The sequence below is a fragment of the Sabethes cyaneus genome, chromosome 2 (genome assembly GCF_943734655.1).
Source record: "Sabethes cyaneus chromosome 2, idSabCyanKW18_F2, whole genome shotgun sequence".
NCBI classification, from domain to species: domain Eukaryota; kingdom Metazoa; phylum Arthropoda; class Insecta; order Diptera; family Culicidae; genus Sabethes; species Sabethes cyaneus.
In genome coordinates this window covers 180551363-180576644 of record NC_071354.1, presented here as the reverse complement: position 1 = coordinate 180576644, position 25282 = coordinate 180551363, and the positions used below count along the sequence as shown (strand labels likewise).

At 37.7% G+C, this 25282-nt stretch overlaps 1 protein-coding gene across 1 annotated transcript in view; it reads right to left on the bottom strand.

Annotated features, from left to right (window-relative positions):
- Nucleotides 1-25282, bottom strand: part of LOC128734130 (cAMP-dependent protein kinase type I regulatory subunit) — a 71349-nt gene that overhangs the window by 33740 nt on the left and 12327 nt on the right. The gene's annotated exons all lie outside the window — the stretch shown is intronic.

Genomic DNA, 25282 nt, shown 5'->3' with positions numbered 1-25282 from the left:
CTTGCGTTGCCCATCGTTGCTCGTCAATATTAGATTAAATTTACTATTAATTTAAAAATATTATCAATATACTGTTCGCTTCACAAAAACGTTGTGGAAGAATTTTGAAAATTGCGACAGTGGTATTAAAAAGAACAATCCGTACAGGATGTATTCTAAATTCTTCTAGACCAATGTAAGGACCGTCATAAGCAAACAGCAAGTTTGCTTCATAAATTATTTTTGGATGAGAGGACAACGCGAACTTTGCAATTTATGACAAAGATTAATTGGGCCAGTTGCCCGCGGGATGTACAAGGATAAGGTGGTTATAATACGGACAAGCATTCCTCCCGGCAGCGTCTCCATTCTGTCGCCTCATTTTTCTTTTGAAGTAGCCTATGTATAATGAGCCTTAGTTCTATTATTTTTCTCTTCCTTCTCATTCGAATTCTCATCTCGCGGCTTATGTATTTTAAACACGGGCACGCTAAGGTAAGAACCATGAACTGAACTCAATTGCGAACAAAAAATTAAATAATGCACTTAAAAACCTGTCATTTTATCTTCCAGAAACCATCTAATTGAACCATACCCTGTTTTATGGTAGCCTAGATAAGAAGTTAAAATAGTTGAATACCAGCAGCGACTAGCTCCAGTAACTTATTTACATATACATATACATACAACTAATCGGAGAAGTCGTAATCTATTTTACCTCAACATTTTGGAACAAACGACTTACCTAGAAAGAAACGAAGAAAAAATGCCATTATTAGTAACACATGTCAAACATACGTTTAATTGGATGTATAATCGAATATAGAATTGCCTAATTATAGTTATGCATAACAAAGTTTCCATAGTTTCAATTAACTCACCAAAGGAAGCGTTAACATAATTGATTCGGAAGTGTCGTTCACCAGGAAGTAAGTTAATGAACTTCTCTTTTTCTTTTCTTCCAAGAATTTCTCTCAATCGGATACGTAACTCACTAAGTTAGTACAGCTGTTGATTCGTCTTTTAAATCAATTTTACTTTTTAAATCACTCCTGTTTCATTTCCTGTTCGCGGAGATTCGCCGGGAGAGGATGTAGTTAATTGTAAGTTAACAGTCAAACTTAGCATAATTCTTACTGTACGAGATTGATACAATGTCCCGTATGCATTTTCATTACAAGCAACCGACGTGAAACCATCATTATTAATCAACAGGCCAACGACAAGCGTTGGTAAATTTTCAGCAAACACGCAACGATTTCAACGACGACGGGTAGGAACTACTGATAGCCAACGAGCAATAACAATTTTCCAGCGGAATCGAATGGCCCTCCTAGCGCAAACGTGACTGTGAATAACATTACTTCCAGAAAAGGCGAGGCTTGCGACCTTTGCCATCACCCATACGGGGGAAAATTGGAGGAAATGCGGAGGAGTGACTCCTTATCGAGCGCGCCCTGCAAGGTACAAAGTAACCGTACCGGCATTGAAAAGCGGAAGTGGGTGTTTGCGAACGAATGAACGAAAGTCTAGCACCTGATAATAACAATATTGCTCGAGTGATAAAGGTGTGGCAGTTTATGTAAATTCATTGGAATACGTTTTAGGAAGCTAGGTAAAATTTGAATTAAATTACTTGAACGACTGCGCGTCTCCACTAGGACTGACTTTAAATTGGGTCGAGCAGTATTTAGGTTATTTAATCCATTCAAACCACACACCAGGAACGTCCATTTGTTTATCACCTTCAAAAAAAATTTATGTGAGTATGATATAGAAAAAAAAAATAGAAAAAGAAGATTCATATGAAAAAATACTCACTTTCGCAGCGCCGGAAAATAAATTATTAAAAACATAATTCACTTCAATATAAAAAAGGAACTACACGTCATATAAAAGTGGTGAATGGAATGATGGAATTTATGCGTTCACAGGAAACACGACTGGTGCTATTATTGAAATCCCTTTCCTCTCTTTTTGGTCCTCATATAGGTACCAATAATCAAATTAATTTATTATTATTAATTTATTATATTATTTAAAGAGAATGGATTATTTCAATTTATCACCATAGCGTTTTAATAAACAAGGTGAGTACAACTTTGTGAAAACATCAGTTTTTTTTATTCTATATTAGAGAGGTTTTCAGCCTACGGCTGGTTCGCCTCTTAAAACATCAGTTATAATAACACTGGTATTTAGTTGATTATACGAGCTAATACCATCTGACTTCAGTAAGAGTAAATTTCGTTTTCAGCAAAAAAAGAAAAAAAAAACAAATTTCACTTTCGAAACCGTTGGAAAATTCTTTTAAACTTGCCCAATCTTATTGGATTCTGCGGGATTCTGGCAATGATGATGCCATTGCAATTTTCCTATCCTAAAAACCCACATTCCAGGAAATCATAACTTATTGATTGATTATTGACAACCACATGTTGCGTTTTTGTACTGCTTTTTGTACGGTTAATAATGGGATGAATAGAGCCCTATATTTTTTCAATGGAAGAACGATGATTCGCCAAGTGGATATTTTGTAAATTCCAGAATAGTAGAATAAAATTGAAAAGAATTCCTTTTACCCATACTCGCGCTAGCTGTATAACAATTATGCCTTCTGATTCGAACTAAATATTATATTTCTTGAATTTACATGCATTTCGCACATGGAACAGTAGGCTCAAGTTGATGCAATCTATTCCAATTTAAGAGCGGTGTTCGATCGAATAGATCAGACATGGAGTTAAATAAAGTTTACTGAATAGTTGAGATCGTAAGTTCTTCTACCGTGCATGGGAAACTCAATTCCTGCAGTTCTACTAAGTTTACCACAAGGGAGTAATATGGGGCCTCAGCTATTTACACTATTTTTCAACAATGTTGTCTTATCATTGGATCTTGGTATAAAATTAATGCTGGAATCTTTTAGACGTGGGGCACTTTCGAATTCATGGCATTTTAATCATTATATCAAACGGAATACTTTCTAAGGATGAAGCAAGGGTAAAAACGACTTGGTAGCAAAGTCACCGAGTGTGCTTAGACAACCGAGTGGTAGTGGTAACAACATTATATTGCAAGAAAAACTAGAGCAAATGGAGATTTTTCAAAATTATCATAAAGGTTTGGGCCGAAAGATCTGGGTATGATGAAGTGGGGAAGGCAGCTGAGAAGAAGCGTCAAACATAGCTCTAGCCATCCCAAGTCCCTACCTCGTGCCTCCACGTGGCCATACCCAGTAATACTCGAAAATGAGTAGCTAAGCTAGCTAAGCATTCGGTGAATGATTTTAAGGGGGCATAGTACTTTTTTAATTCTAAAAAATCGAAATTTTTTTTATTGTTTATATCAAAAGATTAACATTTTTAGCATATGTGTTTGAAGTCGTTTGGATGAATTCCAAAAATTGACAAAGTTACAGCTATTTGTAATGCGCGTGTCTGGAGCGATTACACAGTGAATAAAAACTTCAGCGCCGTTTTTCTCGAAACCAGGTTTTGAAAGTCGGTACCATAAATATCTCAAGAACGGCTCAAGCAATTCTCATGATTCTTCTTTTGTTTCAAAGCCAATCAAATTATCTAGTGTTTGACCCATCCTTTTTTGGATATTGTAATTTGTGTATTTTTTATAATGGTTTAAAGTCAATTTTTTCGACTAAAAACCTTAATTTTATGTTTGAATATCCGCCATTTTGTTATGCGTTCGAATTTCAAAAAAAGGATGGGTCAGACACGAGATAATTTAATATACTTTCATGTCGTTTTGGAACTTTTCATTTCGGATAAGCCCTCGAGCGCCAATCCATGGTACCGCAATTCATGTTTTTTTCGAATGATCATGTTCAAGGAGTCGTAGGGGAGGGGGGAAGAGGTTTCCATATGTAAACAAAATTGTAAATATTAGTATAAAATACAATGTTTACAATGCAAAAAACCCGAATCGATTCGCCTTTCGCATTATCAAGAAAAAAATATTTGAATTAAGGCCAAAAATATGGTGTAAAAAGTACTATGCCCCCTTAATTCACTATACTACCGCTACTGACATAACAGTCCCATTTTCTGTGGAGTTCCCTATATAAATGGAACTGATATTATATATTTTATCTCATTTCTAATTATATACGAATCGACATCTTCGGTAAGAACATACCATAAGGGTTGAAGGTCCGAAAGTATATATTCCGGAATGCGCTGCAAGTAAGCAGTCATTCTTCATGGGTCTTTGGACTCTCAGTAGAGCTGACACTTTCTATAAGCTGAAACTAAGATGACTGCAGCGACGAAGCATCACTGCGGTCAGCTATTTTTCATAACAGTGGAAGATAGATCAACACGAAAAAGTTTGGGTCGAGCAATCTTAGAATTTTATGGAATTTCGCAAGTGGGCATAGTTTATAGACTTATCAAAAAAAAACTACAAGGTATACAACCCTAAGGGTTGTACGAAAGGGTGACATAGGACTATATCAGATCACTATATCAAAGACTAACTGTATTTCTGGCATATGTATGTTTATAAGAATCTGTGAGTGCCATTGTTTAAGTAAATGTTGGAAAGAAAAGAGCGAAATATTCAGATTCAATTCAATGATTAAATTGAATGATTGAGATTGAATGCAATGATGGCTTTGAAAATATGTGGACGGGGGTTCATAAGTACAACGCCTGCAACCATTGAAATATAGATTTCTTTTAAAAATCACTTGTGTGCATCATAAAGGTTGAAATAGTAATGAATGACCAGTCTACAGATTATTGTATAAGATATGATTGTGCGTAACTTGACATGTTTCAATAATCTTACTTTAACTCGCTTGTGGCCTTTAAAAGGGCCGTTGGTTACAAATAACTTTAAAGCCAAAGCACGTTCATCGCGAATATGACGCGCCATTCAAATATCCTTCTCTTTTGACATGAATGTCAACAGGTTAGCGGCGTCGATTCACTGTCTTTTTCTCCGAGGAGGTTTTACTAATTTACTTTCACAGCTTATCGCTTGTTACATAGCAGAAAATGTGGCACATACGCAAAAATTTCTGTTTTTTTTGTATGAGAATCCTTATCTTCCCACCACCGGGATGAGGGGTCTCAAACAAAATAAATCAAAATAAATTCATGCCTCCAAAAACACCCACATGCCAAATTTGGCTTCACTTGCTTGATTAGTTGTCGAGTTATGAGGAAATTTGTATTTCATTTGCATAGGAGCTCCCCTGTTAAAAGACGGATGGGTCCCAGTACACCATAGAAAAAATTTCTGCCTTCTAAAATCTCCACATGAAAAATTTGGTTCCATTTGCATGATTAATTCTAGAGTTATGAAGAAATTGGTATTTCATTTGTATGGAAGCCCCCCCGCCCTCTTAGAAGGGGAAGCGATCTCAGTCCACCATAGAAAAAATTCTTACTTCCAAAAACCCCCACGTGCCAAATTGGGTTCCTTTTACTTGATTAATTCTCGAGTTATGAGAAAATTTGCATATTATTTGTATGGGAGTTCCCCCTTCTAAAAAGGGGAGGGGTCTCCTTAGAAAACATTCTTGCCTTCTGAACCCCCCACATGCCAAATTTGATTCCATTTGGTGATTAGTTTGAGATTTAAGAGGAAATTTGTCTTTCATCTGTATGGGAAACCCCCCCCCCCCCTCCTCTTAGAAGGAGAAAGGGTCGCAGTACACCATAAAAAAAATCCTGCCTTCTGAAACCCCCACATGCCAGATTTGGTTCCATTTGCTTGATTAGTTCTCAAGTTTTGAGGAAATTTGTGTTTTATTTGTATAGGAGCTCCCCCTCTTACGCCCTCCGTAAAATTGCACCCTTACCCCTCCAAAGCACTGCTGATCATTTTATCTATCCAACGACACATAAATTGTTCAGTTTCGTTCAATAGTTTAGTAGTCTTTCATTCAAACGTTACACTTCTATTTTCGTTTTCACAAAGTGCTACCCAGTCTCAGTATAGTAAACAAAGACGTAGTCCTACGTCAAAAATATAATAAAAACAATATTTAAAAAAACCTTTTCATTTTCTTAGAACACTATAAAAGAAATTTTCTTTCTCGGACATCGATAATTTCAAAAGTTTATACCTTTTAAACCAATGCATGCATGTATGCATCTCAATTTTACATTGGAATTGTATGATGATTAGAGTATGTCAAAACAAAGTGAACAATAAATTGTTTTGCAGTCGCGCGTGTCCTCATATACAACTCATGACTGTAAATTATAAAGCAATATAGATGATTGCAATATTAAGTTATATCTTAATCATATATTCAGGAGTATTAAGTTGCGTGTTATAAAAACCGCTGTATAATGCAAGATAGATATGCAAGATAGAATTGCAAATAATCGTCCAACTTTTCGCACGTATATTACCTCCACCTTGGTACTTATATGTTGTTATCTGGCGAGAAATATAACTTTTGCATTCAGATAAAATGTCATATTTCTTAGTTGCAATCGAGATATACAAACCAAATTGTTCACTGGGAAAACTCTAAAGAAAAGTCGGAAATATTATGTTCTATTTTCTGGAAAAGTTATAAAATCTTTTTTTCTTGTCTATCAAGAAAATTTTTAGTGACGAAAATCTCACAATAGCGTTATATGTAAAACCTAAAATTTTCAAGAAAATCGGAAAATTTCCCTTAGAGTTTTCTAGGGAAATAGGAGAGCTAGATGTTCGTATGCATAATTTCGTGCAATTCTGAGACCCAATAATGATTTTGAAAAATGCTCAAATCATTGATCGTTATTTCGATGCTCTTTTGGCATAAAATCGACTCCATTATCATTGTACCATTGTGGCAAGTTGTTCAAATGGTTAGTTCTGGCTAAAACATAGCTAGATAGAACATCATGAAACTTAATAAAGACCAAGATCCATTTGCTGAGGTACCCCCCTCAAATAGTTCCGAATTCAATGTTATCTATATATATAAAAGTGAGCGTGAGTATGTTTGTATGTTTGTATGTTCCACCATAATTCCAGAACGCATTGACCGATCTTCACCAAACTTGGCACACATGTTCCTTGATATAAGATAATCAACACTGGGGGGTGCCCCCTTGATAAAGGGGGGGGGGGGGCGAGGGTTCGTAACAGGGGGGGGAGAGGCCATAACTCCGAAATGCCAGGACGGTTATTCATCAAACTTGGCACAATTCTGGCTTTAGTTTTCAAAAGATCGCATAATCAACCCTTTTGCATGCATTATGCGACTAAAGCCAGAATTGTTCCATGACATAAGAGAATCAGCACTGGAAGGTTAACAAAAACGAGGGGGGAGGTTCTCTGACAGGAGAGAGGGTCCCCAATAGGGGGGAGGCCATAACTCCGAAACGCCTTGACCGTTCTTTATCAAACTTGGCACACATGTTCCTTGACATCAGGGAATCAGCACCGGGGGTTGACAAAGGGGGGTGGGACTAATAGGGGGGGAGACGATAACTCCGAAACGCCTTGACCATTCTTTATCAAACTTTCATACATGTTTCTTGATATAAGGGAATCAGAATTAAAGGGGTTGACAAAAGAGGGGGAGTAACAGGGGGAAGACTCCGAAATGTTTGGACGGTTCCTTCTTAAGTGACGGTAGGACAAAAGAGGGAGCTGATGACAGGAGGTTGCTGACAGGAAGGGGGAGTAACGCCCACTTGACTGCAACAATTTGTCCGTACAACAAAAAAAATCAAAATACGAAACACTAAACGGCTTTGCTCATAGCTGTAGATTTGTCAAGTGTAATTATGCGCTGAATCAAAGTGACCCGTATAAAAAGTGTTCGACCATTAGTGCTAAGTGTTGCTGGCCGACTCTATTTGAGTCACAGGGGCAATCATTCAAACAGCGTGGAGTTGATCTGAGAACACCATGTTTTTCCCATGGTCAACTTTATGTGGCATGTTCCAGGGTGGGCTCGGCTAATAATTTGTGCATACTTGCTCCTGGTGGTGAAACTAAAAACATTGTTTACAAACAAGTTTGTCTTAAAGTGAGATGAAAGGAATGACAGGTTTTATGTATCCATGGAAGAAACACTGTTGCACTGCACGGGCCGGGTAGACAAAAGAGGGGGAGCTGACAAATGGGAAGGAACGTCCAAAAGAGAAGCAAGCGTTATATTTTTGCATTATAAGCATTTCGGTTACAATAACTGATGTACAAGTGACTGTGAGACAAAGGCGCCCCGAGTAAGATCAGGCACTCAGCTAGTCTATCATAAAAACGCAGGTTTTTGCTACAGGAACAGATCCATTAATATTTTTTTTTTTTTTGAAACGATGATTCTACTATTGATGAAGGGATGGTAAGGGAAAGTAATGAAGAAGGATTTTTTCGGGAATGAAGGGGAAGGGTGGAAAGGAAGGGGGGTAATAGGTAGCTATGGTTAACTAGTTGTCGTTGTGACTCCTATCTTTTGTCCAATGCTGGAAGGTGCATGGGTCGAACCAAGCTGTAATCAGAGATTATAACTGGATTTGAACCCACAACACCTGCCAGGGCGTGTCGCTCACTGGTACCCGTGTACCTTTGAACCACAGAGGCGCTGGACCATTGCCATCCATTGCCAAATCATGATTCTTTTGCTAACTTTGCTAACTTAACAGATCCATTGCCAAATCATGATTCTTTTGCTAACTTTTTCGCGAAAACAAGTTTGAATCTGCTAGGAACCTTGCCACGAGCAGGAGTCTTAAAAAATTTGACTCTCGGGACTCGGGTGAAATAGACTTTAAGACGTATAAGTTGAGCAAGACACATACATCGCGTTTTATCAGTATCTGGTCGTACAGTTTACAATCCCGGATTTCGGCCAATAAATGTTTGTTGTTTTGGAGGCTTCGGTTGGGGGCTCCTGAGTTGACGCTGATAAATTTTGATGGTCACTGTGCATATTTTTTTTCCTTTCTCCTTTTGAAAGATGAATAAGTATCTTAGAAACACGTTAGTTTTAAACTAAAGTCCAAAAATAGATTATTAAGAAAAGTAGTTTTCTTACCAAGAAATACTGTGTAAAAATTGTCTGCATGTTTTTCACAGGTAACCATGCGATCCCCATTGTTTACATTGGTGATAAAGGTGAATGGAGGTCTTGCGAATATATCAAATTTTCAAATTTTTCTAATAGAAGAAAAACTCTTGTCAACGACGTCTAGTGCTTTTTTCTCTCTTTTTTTTATTTTACATATTTTATCACAAGCAACCATAATTTATCATTGAAGTACGCAGTACTGCTGAGTAACTTTCAAATACCCGTGGCGTACGTAAAAATAAACAGGCATATTTATTATCCTTTCAGTGCTCTCAATTTCAGCATACGTTCTTACCTCAGGAACGTTACATGCCAAAAAAGGTTGTTTCGCATCGTAATGTGACATTTAGCCTTTCAACAACTTTTCATCATTTATCCATGTTTTCTAAGCTGGCTTCATCACTTCACATTCATCAACGAAAACGAATTCTCATTTTGCAAAAGGCTCATATAAATATGAGTAGGTACCACTGCTTAGGTATCATATTTTCAATGTTAATGAGTAGATCTAGAAGTTTTATTTTTCCTAATATGAGAGCAGGAGTTTCATTACGAAACTTTTCCACTTTGAAGTATAGTCAAAAATAGCACACTACGAAAAGCTTCTAAAGCATTGATTGTTGAAGTTGGAAAATAAAACGAACTAATGAACACACTTGACTCCTACAACAATAAAAAACAATTGTTTACTTTAGTTTTCAACTCAAGCTGCCTGGAAAATAATACGCCATAACTCCATCGATTGTCATTACGGGTGACGAACTGTGTTTTTCGTTTCCGCCCAAAAGCCAACAAGGATTTTCAGCAAATTAATCAAATTACCACGCGTGGGAACCTTGTGGAGCGGTTTGCTCTATTGAGGCTAGAACCATATAAAATACACATTATACAAACGGTTCGCCGTCGTCCGCATGAATTGCGTGCACAAGCAGCTTTTCACCTTTCGTGAGAATATTTCATGCACAGCAGCCGGTTCGTTCGGCGTCCAGCGGAAGGCAGGTTTCTACGGGCTAGTACCTTCGGTCGATGAAAAGGATGCCGTAGCCGGGAAAGTGAATTATGCATACTCGATTACGGCGTTATTGTTGCGGGTTATTTTTAACTTATTTGCCATCATTAGCCCTGGTCACGCTACTTTCACTTGTCACTTCGGTGCTCCGAGGTAACGTATCACGTCGTGTGAATTGCCCGATAAAGGGTGCTGCGGGCAATTACAGAAACTATTCCGTTTTTCTGGACTACACCGATTGTTGAATCGTTCGGTGCGGGTTTGACGGCTGTTTGATTTTTGTAACGCTACCCGATGGTCTGGATAAAATCGTAGTATCAAAATTTATCAAAATTATCGCACAGGTTTGATCCGAAGGGTCGCAGAATTTGAGCACTATGTTTTATCCTTAAATTACGGGGAAGTTGTGCCGTAGTTAATAGCCAGTTCAAGAGCTTAACTCAGAAACAAAAAGAAAATATTTTATATTGAAAATCGATATCATCATGAGGCAAAATTGACAATTTGCTATTTCTTTAGTGAAATCGATAATGAAAGATAAAATTTACTCCTTGAATAATTTCTCAATGAGCAAAAATCTAGGAACACATCTCGAAAAATGATGGTTCCATAAACATTAAATACACGATGTGATGTTTCCGTCAGTGTTTACGGAATTCAATGAAATAGGTATTAATATCAAATTGTATATTTAGTACAGATCCCGATTACGATTTATTGACTGTATTAGGTGCCGTACAGTATATGATTTTATTCCCAAAAACAACGCTGTCAACTCGAACACAAATGGTAATCGTGACCAATATTTACCATTACCAATATTTAATTATGAAATTATTATCGCCAACTGATAGGCATTGGACACTTACATGCCAGCGCTTAGACCGTCGAGTAAATTAAATTACTCCAACAGAATAACCCCTCTTTACGATCAACATAAAGCAATCCAGAACAGCACACAACAGCAACAAAGAAGAACGGTTTACGTCTTATCTGTGCTTTTCGTGGCTATAGCCACCAAATCCACCAGTCAGGATATTAGCTTCCACTGGTTTAAGCACCTCGTAGCTTCACATAACTGAGTTAAACCACACGGTGATTGTTCCCAGAATGGGATAATGGATAGGACTGACTGTTTGGGGCAATCACTTTATGGGAAAGAAAATCTAATTCTTTCATTTTCTCCACATCTCTAACATTTTTCTTAAAAGGCATACACTCACAACGTAAGGCACAAGCACAAACCGCCTACAACCGATTGGGGAACAATCAGTTCAATCAGTATCCAATGGAGATTAGCAGAGAGCCGCTCTGTCACATTTAGAACGAAACCTACCGTGATGGCGGCGATGTGCACAGGATATGTGCCAGCTTACCGGTAATCTGTTATCAACCGCTCGGGATGGCCTTTGTCATCTGCCGGTTGGGTACTACTAGCTGGAAGTAGCTGAATCTTTTTTTTTCTTTTCATTCTAATACCTGAAGCACATTGGCATCTTATATTTTCATTCACCGGACAACTGGATCCGGTAAAGTTTCGATTGTATGTGTAAATCAACAAAGATATTTCGGTAGGGAAGCTTAACCCCTTCCTAGCTTGTGAAATTTATGTCGAATCCAGTGCTTAACCGACCCATCAAGGAAAAAACGAAAACGATATTTCCATCGAAAATTGCCAAATCTAAATAATTGAAAACTTCAACCTGAAAACAGGCCAGCTGTGAAAGTTTTATTTATTGTTCTGGAACGACAACGAGTTGAGGAGGCGTTCGGAACAGTGCACTGCACTGTTTTTTCTACTTTTATATGGAAGAGCGAAAGTTGCAAGAGGGGGTTGAAACTAATTTAAAATTCATTTTACATTCCGGGAAAATTTGGCAATCAATCAAAATTTCAAGGAATTTCAAAGAAATTCAAAGATCAATTGCTAATTCCACTGCAGTTTCTATTATACTCACCAGACTGGTTCAAAAAAAATTACTAATTGTACATTATAAAATATCGTTGATTCGTTTTTGACTGCAAAAGGGACCTGGGAACTAGAAATTCTGCATATGACGCCTAAAGTGCCCCTTCTGAATTGGTACCAAAGTTACCGGTTTTTTATATTTTTGCTAACAACCTTTGATTTTTTATATAACACATGAAAAACTTAGGTCGGTATAAGTTTTGATCTTTGAAACACAAATTTAAAAAAATAAGGTAGCCATAATCCTATGGATACGCATAAGTATTTTGTTTTACTTTATAGAAATGAAAAAACACCACGCGTTTCCATTGCATTATCGAAACTTTATTTCTTTGAAAATTTGAAACTAAAAATCGGACATTGCTAAATGATACTGAAATCAATAAAATAGGTTTAGCTTACAAGAGTTGCTGATAGAATAGTTTAGAAAGACAGCAATAAACAGATTGCCCCATTCCTAATTCGTTCTGGTAAGCAGAAGAATCTAGTGAAACCAAGAAAATCAACAAATCCAAGGAAAAAGACAAGCTTTGACAACACGTAAACTAACAAACAATGCAGTCGAACAAGCAATGTCATATTTAACAATTATGATAAGGTCCGTGCCCGCCCACTTACTTCGGGGTACGATGCTGACCTAACAAGCCAGTCGTCGTATGTTCGAATCTCGGCTGGGAGGTGCAGCTATAGAGTCAGTAGAATCGAAGCACTTGCTTTCATTTTAGCATTTTGAGTTAGTCATCGTTTACTATAATAATAATAAAAAAATAACTTTTTTGTTTTAGGAAATATAGACATAGTTTCTTCGGTGAAATTGTAAAAAACTAAAACAAGTAAAACTGAAAAACAGTAAAACTTCTATCTCTATAGAGGTATACCGAGTGCAAAACTGTAGAGTATTTTCCTTGATAGTTCTTTCAAAATTAGTTTTTCATGCAAATCTTTTGTTAGTTGCATTTTACAAGAATACACTGTTTGCAGAAGACTGCACCACAGGTGCCGCTTGTTGTTTTATGTTTCGCGTTCGCTGTAGGCTCAATGCAAGTTCACTTTTTGTATTAGTAGATAGAGACATGGTTTCTTCAGTAAAGTTGTAGGTTAGGTTACCGAGTTTCCTTTGAAAGCAAATGGTCGTGGGTTCGAATCCTAGTAGAATTAGGCCATTCGATGTCAAAGTGACTTTAGCATAGGTTTATTCTCAGGCCCCTCATCATCCTTCCTTCATGGTTAATTCTATATTATCTCGATGAGGCCTATTGTCAGTGCAAAAAGGACTTTTATAGTTAAATGCACTGGTAAGCTGCGCCAGGGTTGGCAGTAATTGGGGACGGTGCTATCATGTGGAACGAGGTGAGTAAAGTAGAGAAAGCATTGAAGGAAGGGTAAACCCAATTACACACAAGCACGCATGAAACTTAATAAGCATATCGCTCATTCAATGGCGGTTATAGCACAAAAAATGCAGTGCGGGTCATACTGCAAACAACCGGGCGATATCATACTAGCCGGGTGCTCAACGATACTGGTCGCAGTGTCCATACTGGAAAAGAATTGCTTAGCTTATGTTTGAAGTATTTTACAAGAGTATGTGGTGATTATTAAAAGACTTAAAACACATGTTTTGGCAGAAGGCCGCAACTCTCTAGGACCTTTCCGTTCAAAGTTATCGCTTATTCAAGCTTTATTTTTCCTTAACTTCACGAGCCAATAGGGTAGAATAGGGCAAGTGGAGACACGAAATCAGTGCTTGAAGCTTATATCACATATTATAAATTTGTTTTGGAGCCGCTTGTCCCCATCCACCCTTATTAGAATACGAAAAGCATATGTCTTAACAGTTATTTTGAACTGCTTCAATCTTTATCAAGCTTTCTGTGAACGTTTCTTTCGTTTTCAGAGCTTAGAATGTTCTAGAAGTTTATGGAAGCTATAAATTCACTTGTTTTTTTGTATTTAATCAAATAGTTTCAAAGTGTGCGTGCTTTAAGATTATGACGCACGCAAAACACACTCTTGCTGTGCTCTCATATGGGGGGTTGGGGACAAGCGGCACCTATACAAGTTTGTAGTATTCGACCCAAGCTTTAGGGTGAAGCACTGATTTCATAAATCCACTTGACCCATTTTACACACCCCAAATATAGCGCATCTTTCTGCACTACTAGAGTGACCGTTAATCCATCTACCTATAAGGGTGATAAAAACTTTTATTTTTTTAAATACGGCTAAAAATTTTTTTGCAGAACATACTGAAATAAGCAACTTTGCGGCATACAGTAATTATCTCTCTCTTACTGGTTGCGATATATAATTATTTGTTTTAAAAAACTTAAAAATCAATTATGCTCAATAACTTTTTACGCGATTTTTTCATAGCTTCCAAAGGTTCTACAAAGTTACTCAGTATGTTAAAATACACATTTTTCCAAAAAACTGTTTTTCATTAGGACGCATATTTAATAAGTTACCAAATAAATAAACAAAATCTCACTATTCATCAAAAAAATTCTTCAATTTCCGGTAACTTCGCGCAAACCAAGCAACTTTCACAGGAAAATTAGTGTGGTTTATATATTTTGGACAGGCGTTACGCTTACTCTATTTTGGACTTATACGGCAAAATCCAATGGAAAATGTCCAAAATAAAAGAGGCCTAACGCTTGTCCAAAATACACAAGTCATCCTATATAGTTTTTTGCCTAGCAAACGATTTGGTTTGTATATCTCGATTGCAACTGAAAAATACGAAATCATATCTGAACGAAAAAGTTATATTTCACACCACATAAGAACAAATAAGTACCAAAGTGGAGACAATGTACGTGTAAAAATATTGATAATCATTTGTAATTCTATCTTGCATTTTATACAGCGGTTTTTAGAACACGCAACTTAATACTTCTGAGTATATGATTAAGATATAACTTAATATTGCAATCATCTATACTGCTTTATAATTCTCAGTCTCAGGATTTTTTATAAATTAATTAAATTTGTGGTTAGAGAAAAAACAGGAAATTCGAGTTGAGTTTGTAATGTTTAAATATTAGGATATATCAAGAGCAACATGTGAAAAGGGCCTATGTGCAAATAAGGGATTCTCTTCGTGTCTCCTCTCTTGCGTTTACCACGGCGACATGAATGCATTCCAATGAAATTTTTCGTTACCAATAGCTAGCATATAACGCCAGCAACCGTTTCATGCAGAATTAATCCGTTCAAATGCAGTTGCATCGCCGTGATAAGCGGAAGAGAGGAGACAAGAAGAGAATCTCTCATTTGCTCATAGGCCCTTTTTACATGTTGCTCTTGATATAATCTATACAAAAAATATGTTTCTTGATTTAAGAGCAATACTCTTAGAATTTATAGAATAGAAGAAAGTATAGAATTTATTTAGATTTACTGACAAGAGGCAAACCAAACGATTGAACAGAAGCCTGTAAACTGTCAGATCCATCTAGAGCCAATATTCTCTTTCACCTCCTTGCAAAACAGGTAAAAAGGTCCACTTCAATGACACTAGAACTGGATTATAAAAGATGCATAGGATTTTAATTTTTATTATTGGGTGATTCTTAAAGATTTTTGTCTGTTTAATTCAGAAGAAATAATAGAAAAAGTCGATCACGTTACGTTTTCTCGTTAAAGGTTGGCAGTGTTCGGGTCTGAATATGATTAAAATTCGTTAGGAATAATATTAACATGAAACAATTCATTGATTTTTTCATCACAATTGTGATAAGCAGGAATTTTGCCATGTCGATGATGTATAATGATTGTGCTGGTAACCTACTAACTGGCAAAACGGTGGTATCAGCCGGATGGAAAGAGCACTTGCAAACGCTATTGAATGGAGAGGTAAACACGGAGATTAGTAGGAGCAGGATAAGAATTGCGAGCGATGACCAAGCTGTAGAATCACCAACAGAGGAGAAAGATAAAAAGGTAGTTGGTGAGTTGAAAATTCCTAAAGTCTAATTCCTAAAGATAGTCTCTAAACAATACAGGATGGAAGAACAAATGCTGGAGAAGTGGTTTGATGGCCTCATTTGCCTTTTGTTTAAAAACGGTCCCCGTATGATCAGACGCTTAGTCTGCGTCAATTACTAGACAAGTTCCGGCAATACAACTTGCAGACTCATCATATGTTTGTAGACTTTAAGGCGGCGTACGATTGACTCAAGCGAAATGAGCTGTGGCAGATAATGCTCGAACATGGTTTGCCGACGAAACTAGTTAAACTGATTCATGCAAAACTGGATGTGTTAAAATCATGCGTCCGATTAGCTATAGAGACTTCAGCCGCTTTCATGACGTTGGATGAATTGTAGCTAGCTGTAGAACCTGCTATTCAATATTGCATTGGAAAACCGATAATGGACCGTCAATCGCCACTAAAATAAAATAAGTCAGAGATTTCTGAATTTAGTATTTTTATACTACCGAAAGCAAAGTTTTTTATCTTCTTTATTTTGAACAGAGTATATAAAAAATTAACTCGACTATCCGTAGGCTTCAATTACTCACAGAGAAAAACAAAACACGAAAGATTTTTTCTCACTTTTTGGAACTGAATCAATAGTTGTAAACGTGCTTTGAAAATGGCCTTCAACAAACAATATAGCCCACAGCAATTCTTTTAATAACAAATCGACTCGATTATCTGCAGGATTCGGTTATCTAAGGTAAATATCTGAAGATTTATCTTAGATGTTATCCAAGGATTCAAAAGAGTTTTTGCGAGAAAAAGCAGTATCGATTTTTTTTTCTTTTCCGATTACAATCATTTTTTAAAATCGTAATCCACCCTTTGTCGTAGCAGGAGTCAAGAAAGAAAAAAAATCCTTTATCATTAAATATTTAACATGAATATTGAATACAATGAATGAAAGCGAAACAAGTGTACCGCCACTGGTAACAGCTGTTGTTCACATCACGTGAAAAGGTGCTGCATAGCACGGAAACCTGAGCCACCAAAAACAGATCAACAATCCGCAAAGGGAACCCTTCCCTCTATGCTATGCAGCCATATTGGCGCCAAGCCGATAACCTAGCAAAGCTAGACTCGAAATTACAAGCCATATGTAGGCATCACGATGAGGGAAAAACGGGAAAGCTCAATGGATTCGTGTGTCCAAAGGCAAACGGAAACGTATTTTTCGATCCTATCACCCCTTTTCCTTTTGGCTTAGTGAAGCTTGACCGTAACCTATTTCAATCTTTTTTCTTTCTACCCTTTATCCGGGAGCTGTAGCCGTCGGTTTTTGCGGCGGCAGAAACACACTGGAAAGGTTGCTTCTATTCTTACATTTACGGTACCGCAATCGCGTGTGAACTATATTTGGAATGAGATGATGAATAATGCATATAAGCAAAGCTGTAACAAGCTTTTTAATTTATTATTAACTTTTCTGTACCTTTTAAATATCATGCAAGTTTTATCAGGATGAAAAACAATTGGGAGATACCTTTGTACTGTTTCACTGCTTTGAGTATTGCAGAAAAAATCCAGTTCAAATCTTACAATATGAATTAAGGGACTAAAACCATACTTATATAACTGCCATTTTCCTTCACATAAAGGATAGTAGATTTGATAGACAATCACTAAAAAATAAATCTCAATGTTTCGGCAAAAACGATTAGTTCTGTTTGCTTTCGATCCCATTTCACGCCAACAGTAAAAGGTTGGGAAAAATCATTTCCCGAGCACACAAACCCATCCATCCAATACACACTTCTTCCGATGTCATGTCACCCGATTAAGTATAGACATACGTGCAAAAACTACCGACACCGAAGGACCAATCAACAATATTATTGTTCCATGTTTTGAATCAAGCACATTGGTTTATGTGCCCTGCCACATGATGCCATACAAGTACCGTATTGTTTACAGCATGGCAAATCGCCTATACTACGGAATATGAGAAGATGTTACAACACGACAGTAGAAATTTCCGCCCCACAATGGAAGGGAAATGACGTTTTGTCAACGCAGAATGGAAGCGGATCCACCAATCTGGGAAATATATATATTGATGTCCCACTCAATATTAATCGTCCTGAGGCAAGGTCGTTTGCGAAGCGGCAACAACAACATTTTGCTTTTACTTTAATGTATTATTTTAAGGTTCAGTCGTTAGGGATTTAATGTTGTAATTTGTTTCATGTTACAATTGATGATTGCCAGGTGTTACACTGCAGCTGCACAACCGAATTCACTTTTTTTTTATTCTTACCACTCCGAAATAACCAACCTATATTCGCAAACTCAAACTGAAAACTGAACGCGAGAGTAATCCTTGCCATTGCTAACAAGCGTCGATCTGCTCAGTGCTCTCAACAAATCCCGATACGTAGTGTTTCGCTTTTCCACTTTTCCGCGTTAATCGCCACTCCTGTAAGATCGGTCCAGTGGCATGCATTGGGATGCGATGAAGATTCACACACATAATCATGCTGTCAGGCAAGCGAAAACGCATGCCTCCCCGCATTGCTCCCATCATCGGCAGCGGATCCTTCCGTGCGGGTGGAATTCGCTCATACCATCCCAAGCATAGACGACGACCACCACCCATCCTACGTTCATCTGCAGATCGTGACGTCAATCGGTCACCATCAAAGTGCCAAGATATTCTCCAACATGCACAGCATTTCACGCACATTGGTACATAATTCCGAAACCGGTCGCACATTGGAGAAATATCAGGAGTGGTAAAAATTATGTCAGTTTTTAATGTTTAGTTTCTAATTCGAAACATCCAAGACAAGGGAAACTAAATAGAAATTTAAATCTTTGTTTTCCATTTTGGGCGAGCGACAGAAAACTTTCGATCACAGTATATTTGTTTCCTCTTATAGATTCAGCCGCTTTCCAAACACACTACCACTATTATCCGAAAAAATTTCACCCTCCACTGTGTATATAATATCCGGTGATGATGGTTTACATTCTCTTGAGAGAGCTTTCAATGTCGCCCCGTGGAAATAGAGCAAGCACGTGCAGAAGTACATACATAAGTGCAATTCACGCGACGGTTGGCGATTGGATCAAAACCACCATCCTTCGGAAGAGCTTATTGTTCCTACCTCTCTCACAATCGTGTAGAAATTTACCATGATGACAGACTGCGGCAAAGTAAATAATTAATCACGAAACGAAAGCTCCCTTTCCATCACTTTCTGAAAGCACTAGCATGTGTCTCTTGATGTGTCTCAGTTTTCAGACTGTATATAGGCGACGAAGAAAAAGAGCTTAACTTTACAAAGTACTGAAAGCTTCCCGGAAGCTTCTATTTCTCGCTGAAAAGCACATGTCTCAAGCCAGGGTCAAGTTCAAGAGAGAACTGCGTAGTACATAGAACTTTCCTGTGTGGTTCAAATGAGAGAAAAATCACGGTCGGATAAACAGAGAGTGTGCGTCTAACAGTGTCGGTCAAAATAAAATCAAAATTATTATTGAGCACCTCCACCTGAAACAGGGAACTGACGAAACATGCACCTTCCACAGATATTGGCACCGTGTTGACTCAAAAATCATTTAAAAAAAGCACATTTATTTTCATGAATACAGTACCAGTTCGAGCTTAACACGGTTCGTTTTTGCCTAGCTTAGTCCAGTCTAGCTTAGATTGCCTCCGCCGTCGGCAAGTACCTGGCTATGCTATCAGTCATCTGCGAAATCTAGGGGTTGGCTACTTTTACCGAAAATCGTGCCTCTCGTTTCGATGTCCGTTCGTCGGATCACCCCCTCAAGAGCGATGTTGAATAGCATGCAGGACAAGTCGTCACCTTGTCACAACCCCCGTCGTGCCTCGAACAGACTCAAGTTTCCCCGAGATGTGCACGAAACACAACACTCGATCCAATCTTATCGAGCTCCAATCAATCGTGTCAGCATGTCCAGAAAACCGTAGCAGGTCTCGTTCGACTATATCGTATGCTGCTTTGAACACAATAAAGATCTGATGCGTGGCCTCATATCTTTCGTACCCACAACCTGCCTTCGAGAAGAGAGGCTCGTGAGACGTTCGCATAAGCTGTACTTTAAATGTACATGTATTAGTTTCAACAATAAGGTGAGCTCCGATGCTAACCGAAATCAAAATAGTTGCGATTCTAGCCAAAAAACACGAAAACATAGCGTTCCTTCAAGGGTTTAGTTTGTGTTACAGAACGAACAACGCACTTAAACAGTAGATATGTGAAAATATACGGAATTTTCTACCAATATGCACTACTCGTTGTCACACTTTTTCTGCATTGGGGAACAGTGAGACAAAATGATACCTTCACCTTGCACAATGGTGTCGAATCGCAATAACGTGATTATTATTGATTGCGCACAAAATGCGTAAATTTTTAAGAGTGGTGTCTTTAGAGAAGTTTATTACCAATTAAATTTAAATCCACTTGTTATGGTGGTACACGATTGTTTTTTAAATACACGAAAAAAATTATCTTAAGAGAAGATGTAGAATATGAGTAACTTTACTAAATATAATAAGTACCTATCAGTGTTGCGAAGCCCGGACTCGTATGGTCTCACACACACGAAGACTCCAGAACTTAAGACTGGGCATAGAAGGAGACTCGCGAGATGATGCTACTAACGCCATCTCTTATCCCAAGGGGGTTACTACTGTTTATAAGCGTTAGTGATCGCAACCATCTGAAAGAATGTATGCGTGTGATGTTGATGTACGATGTCATACAATGATGTCAGTATGGTTGTGATGCTAGAGTGATGGCACATATACAACTTAAAGTTACCACCATCATCCATAAAGGGCGTACTGACCCTGTCCGTCGAGATTTGACAGAGTGTCAGAGGGGTACTGTTAGCCACGGTTCTCGCTCTCGCTCGTCATTGCAACCCGAGTAGCTAATACCGATCGCTCGCCCACCGGCCCACGCACTTTTACCCGCGTGTATAAGATGATAATGAAGAGGAAAAAAAACAAGTAATGCAAAATGTCTACCCAGTATGCCGCACCTGCTCGTGGGCTGTTGACTGCTCAAGAGTTGTTGGCCTCGTGAGCGGGCTGTGCAGAAAGACGCTGCGTGGCTGTGCGCCGGCGAATATGTAGGTATGTATGCGCACTGCACCTGCGGTTGTTTGTCGTGCGCTTGCGTCAGTGGAGTAAGCGTTGGATGCTTCTCATACTCGCTCGCGTGGGTGTAGGCATCGTTTGCTTCTCGCTCATTTTGCAACATTGCTATCTTCTCTTACTGGTTGCGAAATATTATTTGTTTAAAAAGAGCATTTAAAAATAAATTCTCACTGCGATAAAACTAAATCTTGACGTGGTGTAGGGCTTATTAAACTAATCAGTAAATGAACAGCGGTTATGTTTACTTCTTAATGTGGATATATATCAAAATACTTTTCATTTCAAGTGAGACTCAGGGTAAAAGTTTACCAAATTTGATTGCTGTGTTTTTCATAAAGTGCTTTTTTCATTTAAGAATAAGAATGTTTATCGGGCTTATCCCTATTTATCACAGCTAACACAAATATCTCCGAAAAATGTAGGATTTATTCGATCGCCCGGGTGCTTAGGGTTTGCTAGGGGATGTAAGCGGGATACCAGATCCGTTTTGGACGCCGAAAGTGCTAAGGAAGTTAAGTCAATTTTTATACTTTATTACATCCCAAGTAACAATTTGGGTTTTATTGCAATCTTATGATAGCATTTAAGACCAAAATTGGTCATTAAAACCGCCATAAGAGTAGAATAAAACTCACATTGTTGCCTGGGATTTAATTCACAATAATAATATTTATAGCGGTCAGTTTGTGGGGTTGGTGACGGATTCCCGTTATAAATACTGCGCATTAGCTCTTTGGTCTCGAGGGTTGGGAGGCGGATGCGACTGTATGGTTTAAAGCTTCTGTCGAATATTGCGAACACCCAGGTCGTGCCGCTCTCAATTTACTTTGTAGACCATTCTGGGGTTATCGCACAAATGCTAGGGGGAGGAAAGATTAAATTTGTTATATGGGTCGAGTCCTGATTAGTTAAGAATTACTGATGGTGCGAGATTTATCTTCCTATTGGTTCATTGTTTGTGTTGGAAAATTGATGGTGGGTGCGCGGTTGAGGACCACTGGTATTAGGGGGGGGGCAGACGAGATCTCCACTTCTTTACTATACTACATTTTACAACTCAAGGTGTTATACAAAATGCAAAGCATATTTACATCCTTGACTTTTCCTCTCGTCATCGTCATCATCACTATATTTAACCGTTATGTGTTCGACAGGGTACCCGGGTACCTTTTCAGCTTTCAAAGTACGAAATTCTAAAGTTTTCTTTGATCAAGGATACTGAAACTCTGTGACATCTAAGAACTAGTTAAATTGCAACTTTTCATAAAATAAGTTTTCATGTAGCACTTAAGGGGGTGGAATGGGGGGGCTTCGATTTTTTTACCCCTTAAGTACTCGACAAGGGTACCCGGGTACCCACAAATTGAAACGCTTGTAACTTTGGCAATTTTTGACCGATTCGGACACTTTTACCACCAAAAGATTCAGGAACTTATCCACTTCCAGTGTGGTTATAACAGAACCGGAAGTGGTTCATCTGCTTCCCGGAAATCCGGCAGTCCGAGGATGTGTTCCGGAATTAAAGCACTTTTTATATTTTTGGATGTAATTATAGTAATATGGGTGTCCAAAGTTCTTCCAATTACTCCGAAAGGTCATTCTTCATTGTTTTAAAACAATACAATGATATATCCTCGGAATGGCCATGCTGCGACAAGTGCCCGTGGGACCTCCTGTGGCCATAGAACTGTTTGGTTTGCAACACTGGCAATATGGGTGTCTAAATTCATAAAATTACTCCAGAAGGTCATTTTTCATTATTTTGATTCTATCTGATGATTTTGCCACGGCATGGCCATTTCGGAACATATTCCCGTGGGGCTTCACAGTTGTCCAAAACCAAAAATATGTGCGCATTAGAATTTTGAGTGGGAAAACTTGATTTTAGGTTGATGGAACCTTTGGGAAAGTTTCTTGAAATTAAAAGTTCTATCGTATGGTGAAATTCAAATTTTGAATAATCCCCCTAAAAGTGAAATAAAAAATTTATTTTTCTGCAGCTTCAATATAACACATTGATGAGTTCTGCAAAGTTTTAGACCATATTATTACAAGAAATTTTGCTAAAGGCCGTAACCTTCTATCTCTTCAGCGAAGATAGAAAAATCCTATTTCTTAGATGTGAATCGTCAAAATCAGTTTTTCTATTTTAGCTTTTTTTGTAGTTGTATGACTTTTTCAGGTTTTATAAAGTTGTACAAATAGTAAAAATACACAACTTTGCAGAATGTAGTATACCTCTATCTTTGCTTGTTTAGCAGCTGTAAAACTTTTGTTTTAATAAATACCCTAATTCTGACCCCGAATTACTCAACTATGCGCAAACAGATACAAATTACATTACATGAATCTGAAACTAAATAAAAAACTACAAAAAGTCAGGAAGTTTCATTTGTATCCGTCTGCGCATAATCGCGTAATTGGGGATCAAAATTAGGGTATTTTTTATATCAAACGTTTTACAGTTCCTAAACAAGCAAAGGTAGAGGTATACTACATTTGGCAAAGTTGTGTATCTTTGCTATTTGTACAACTTTATAAAACTTGAAAAAGTCATACAACTACAAAAGAAGCTAAAATAGAAAAACTGATTTTGACGATTCACATCTAAGAAACAGGATTTTTCTATCTTCGCTGAAGAGATAGAAGGTTACGATCTTCAGCAAAATTTCTTGTAATAATATGCTCTAAAACTTTGCAGAACTCATCAATGTGTTATATTGAAGCTGCAGAAAAATAAATTTTTAATTTCACTTTTAGGGGGATTATTCAAAATTTGAATTTCACCATACGATAGAACTTTTAATTTCAAGAAACTCTCCCAAAGGTTCCATAAACCTAAAATCAAGTTTTCCCACTCAAAACTCTAATGCGCACATATTTTTGGTTTTGGACAACTGTGAAGCCCCACGGGAATATGTTCCGGAATGGCCATGCCGTGGCAAAATCATCAGATAGAATCAAAATAATGAAAAGTTACCGTCTGGAGTAATTTCATGAATTTAGACACCCATATTGCCAGTGTTGCAAACCAAACAGTTTTATGGCCCCAGGAGGTCCCACGGGAACTTGTCGCAGAATGGCCATTCCGAGGATATATCATTGTATTCTTTTAAAACAATGAAGAATGGCCTTTCGGAGTAATTGGAAGAACTTTGGACACCCATATTACTATAATTACATCCAAAAATATAAAAAGTGCTTTAATTCCGGAACACATCCTCGGACTGCCGGATTTCCGGGAACCAGATGAACCACTTCCGGCTCTGTTTAACCACACTGGAAGTGTATAAGTTTCTGAATCTTTTGGTGGTAAAAGTGTCCGAATCGGTCAAAAATTGCCAAAGTTACAAGCGTTTCAATTTGTGGGTACCCGGGTACCCTTGTCGAGCACTTAAAGGTGTTTTTTTTTGTCGAACACATAACGGTTAAAATATGATATTCCGACCTTTGGAAGAGAGATCTCAGAGTCGCCATAAAGCATTCAAGATCCATTATATTGTTCCGGAAAATGAAATTTGTGAACCTACATCATATGGTCGGTGTTAAGTAAGACCGAACCAAGTGACAAAACTCTGATTTCGAGAAAAACGCATTCAACGTTTGCTTCTCTGTATGGTTTATGCCTATCAATCGTTAGAAATCATCTCATAACTCTGGCTGTTGGCAACATCTATGTAGTCTGATTAGAGTAAAATGTAGATTAGAAAATACTTGTTCGTTTGGTGCCATTAACTCATTTTTTTTAATTTTGCGACTTGGTTCGGTCTGATGTAACACCGACCATATAATCGTATGAGAAAAATTTATTTATTTTGAAGATATTTTTCAACAAAAGTCATTTTGGGGGGGGGGGGGGGAGGGTCAAAGAGAATTTTATTGCAATCATTTTCAGCTGATTTTCAACAGCAAACCGCATGTTTATTGCAAATTAAATTTACTACATAGCATCATATAGCAATGAGAAAAAAATGACAATCGAATTGTTTGCTAATAGCACTATTTCAATATTTTTCATAAAACATTCCTATTGGGAACAGTGAGACCAACAAACGGGGGTAACACCGAGACAATGCTCTTGCCAATGGTTTTTTTTTAATTTTTTTGTGTTAAATTGTAAATCAATCCATATGAGTAGACTGTAAATGAATTTGGACGTG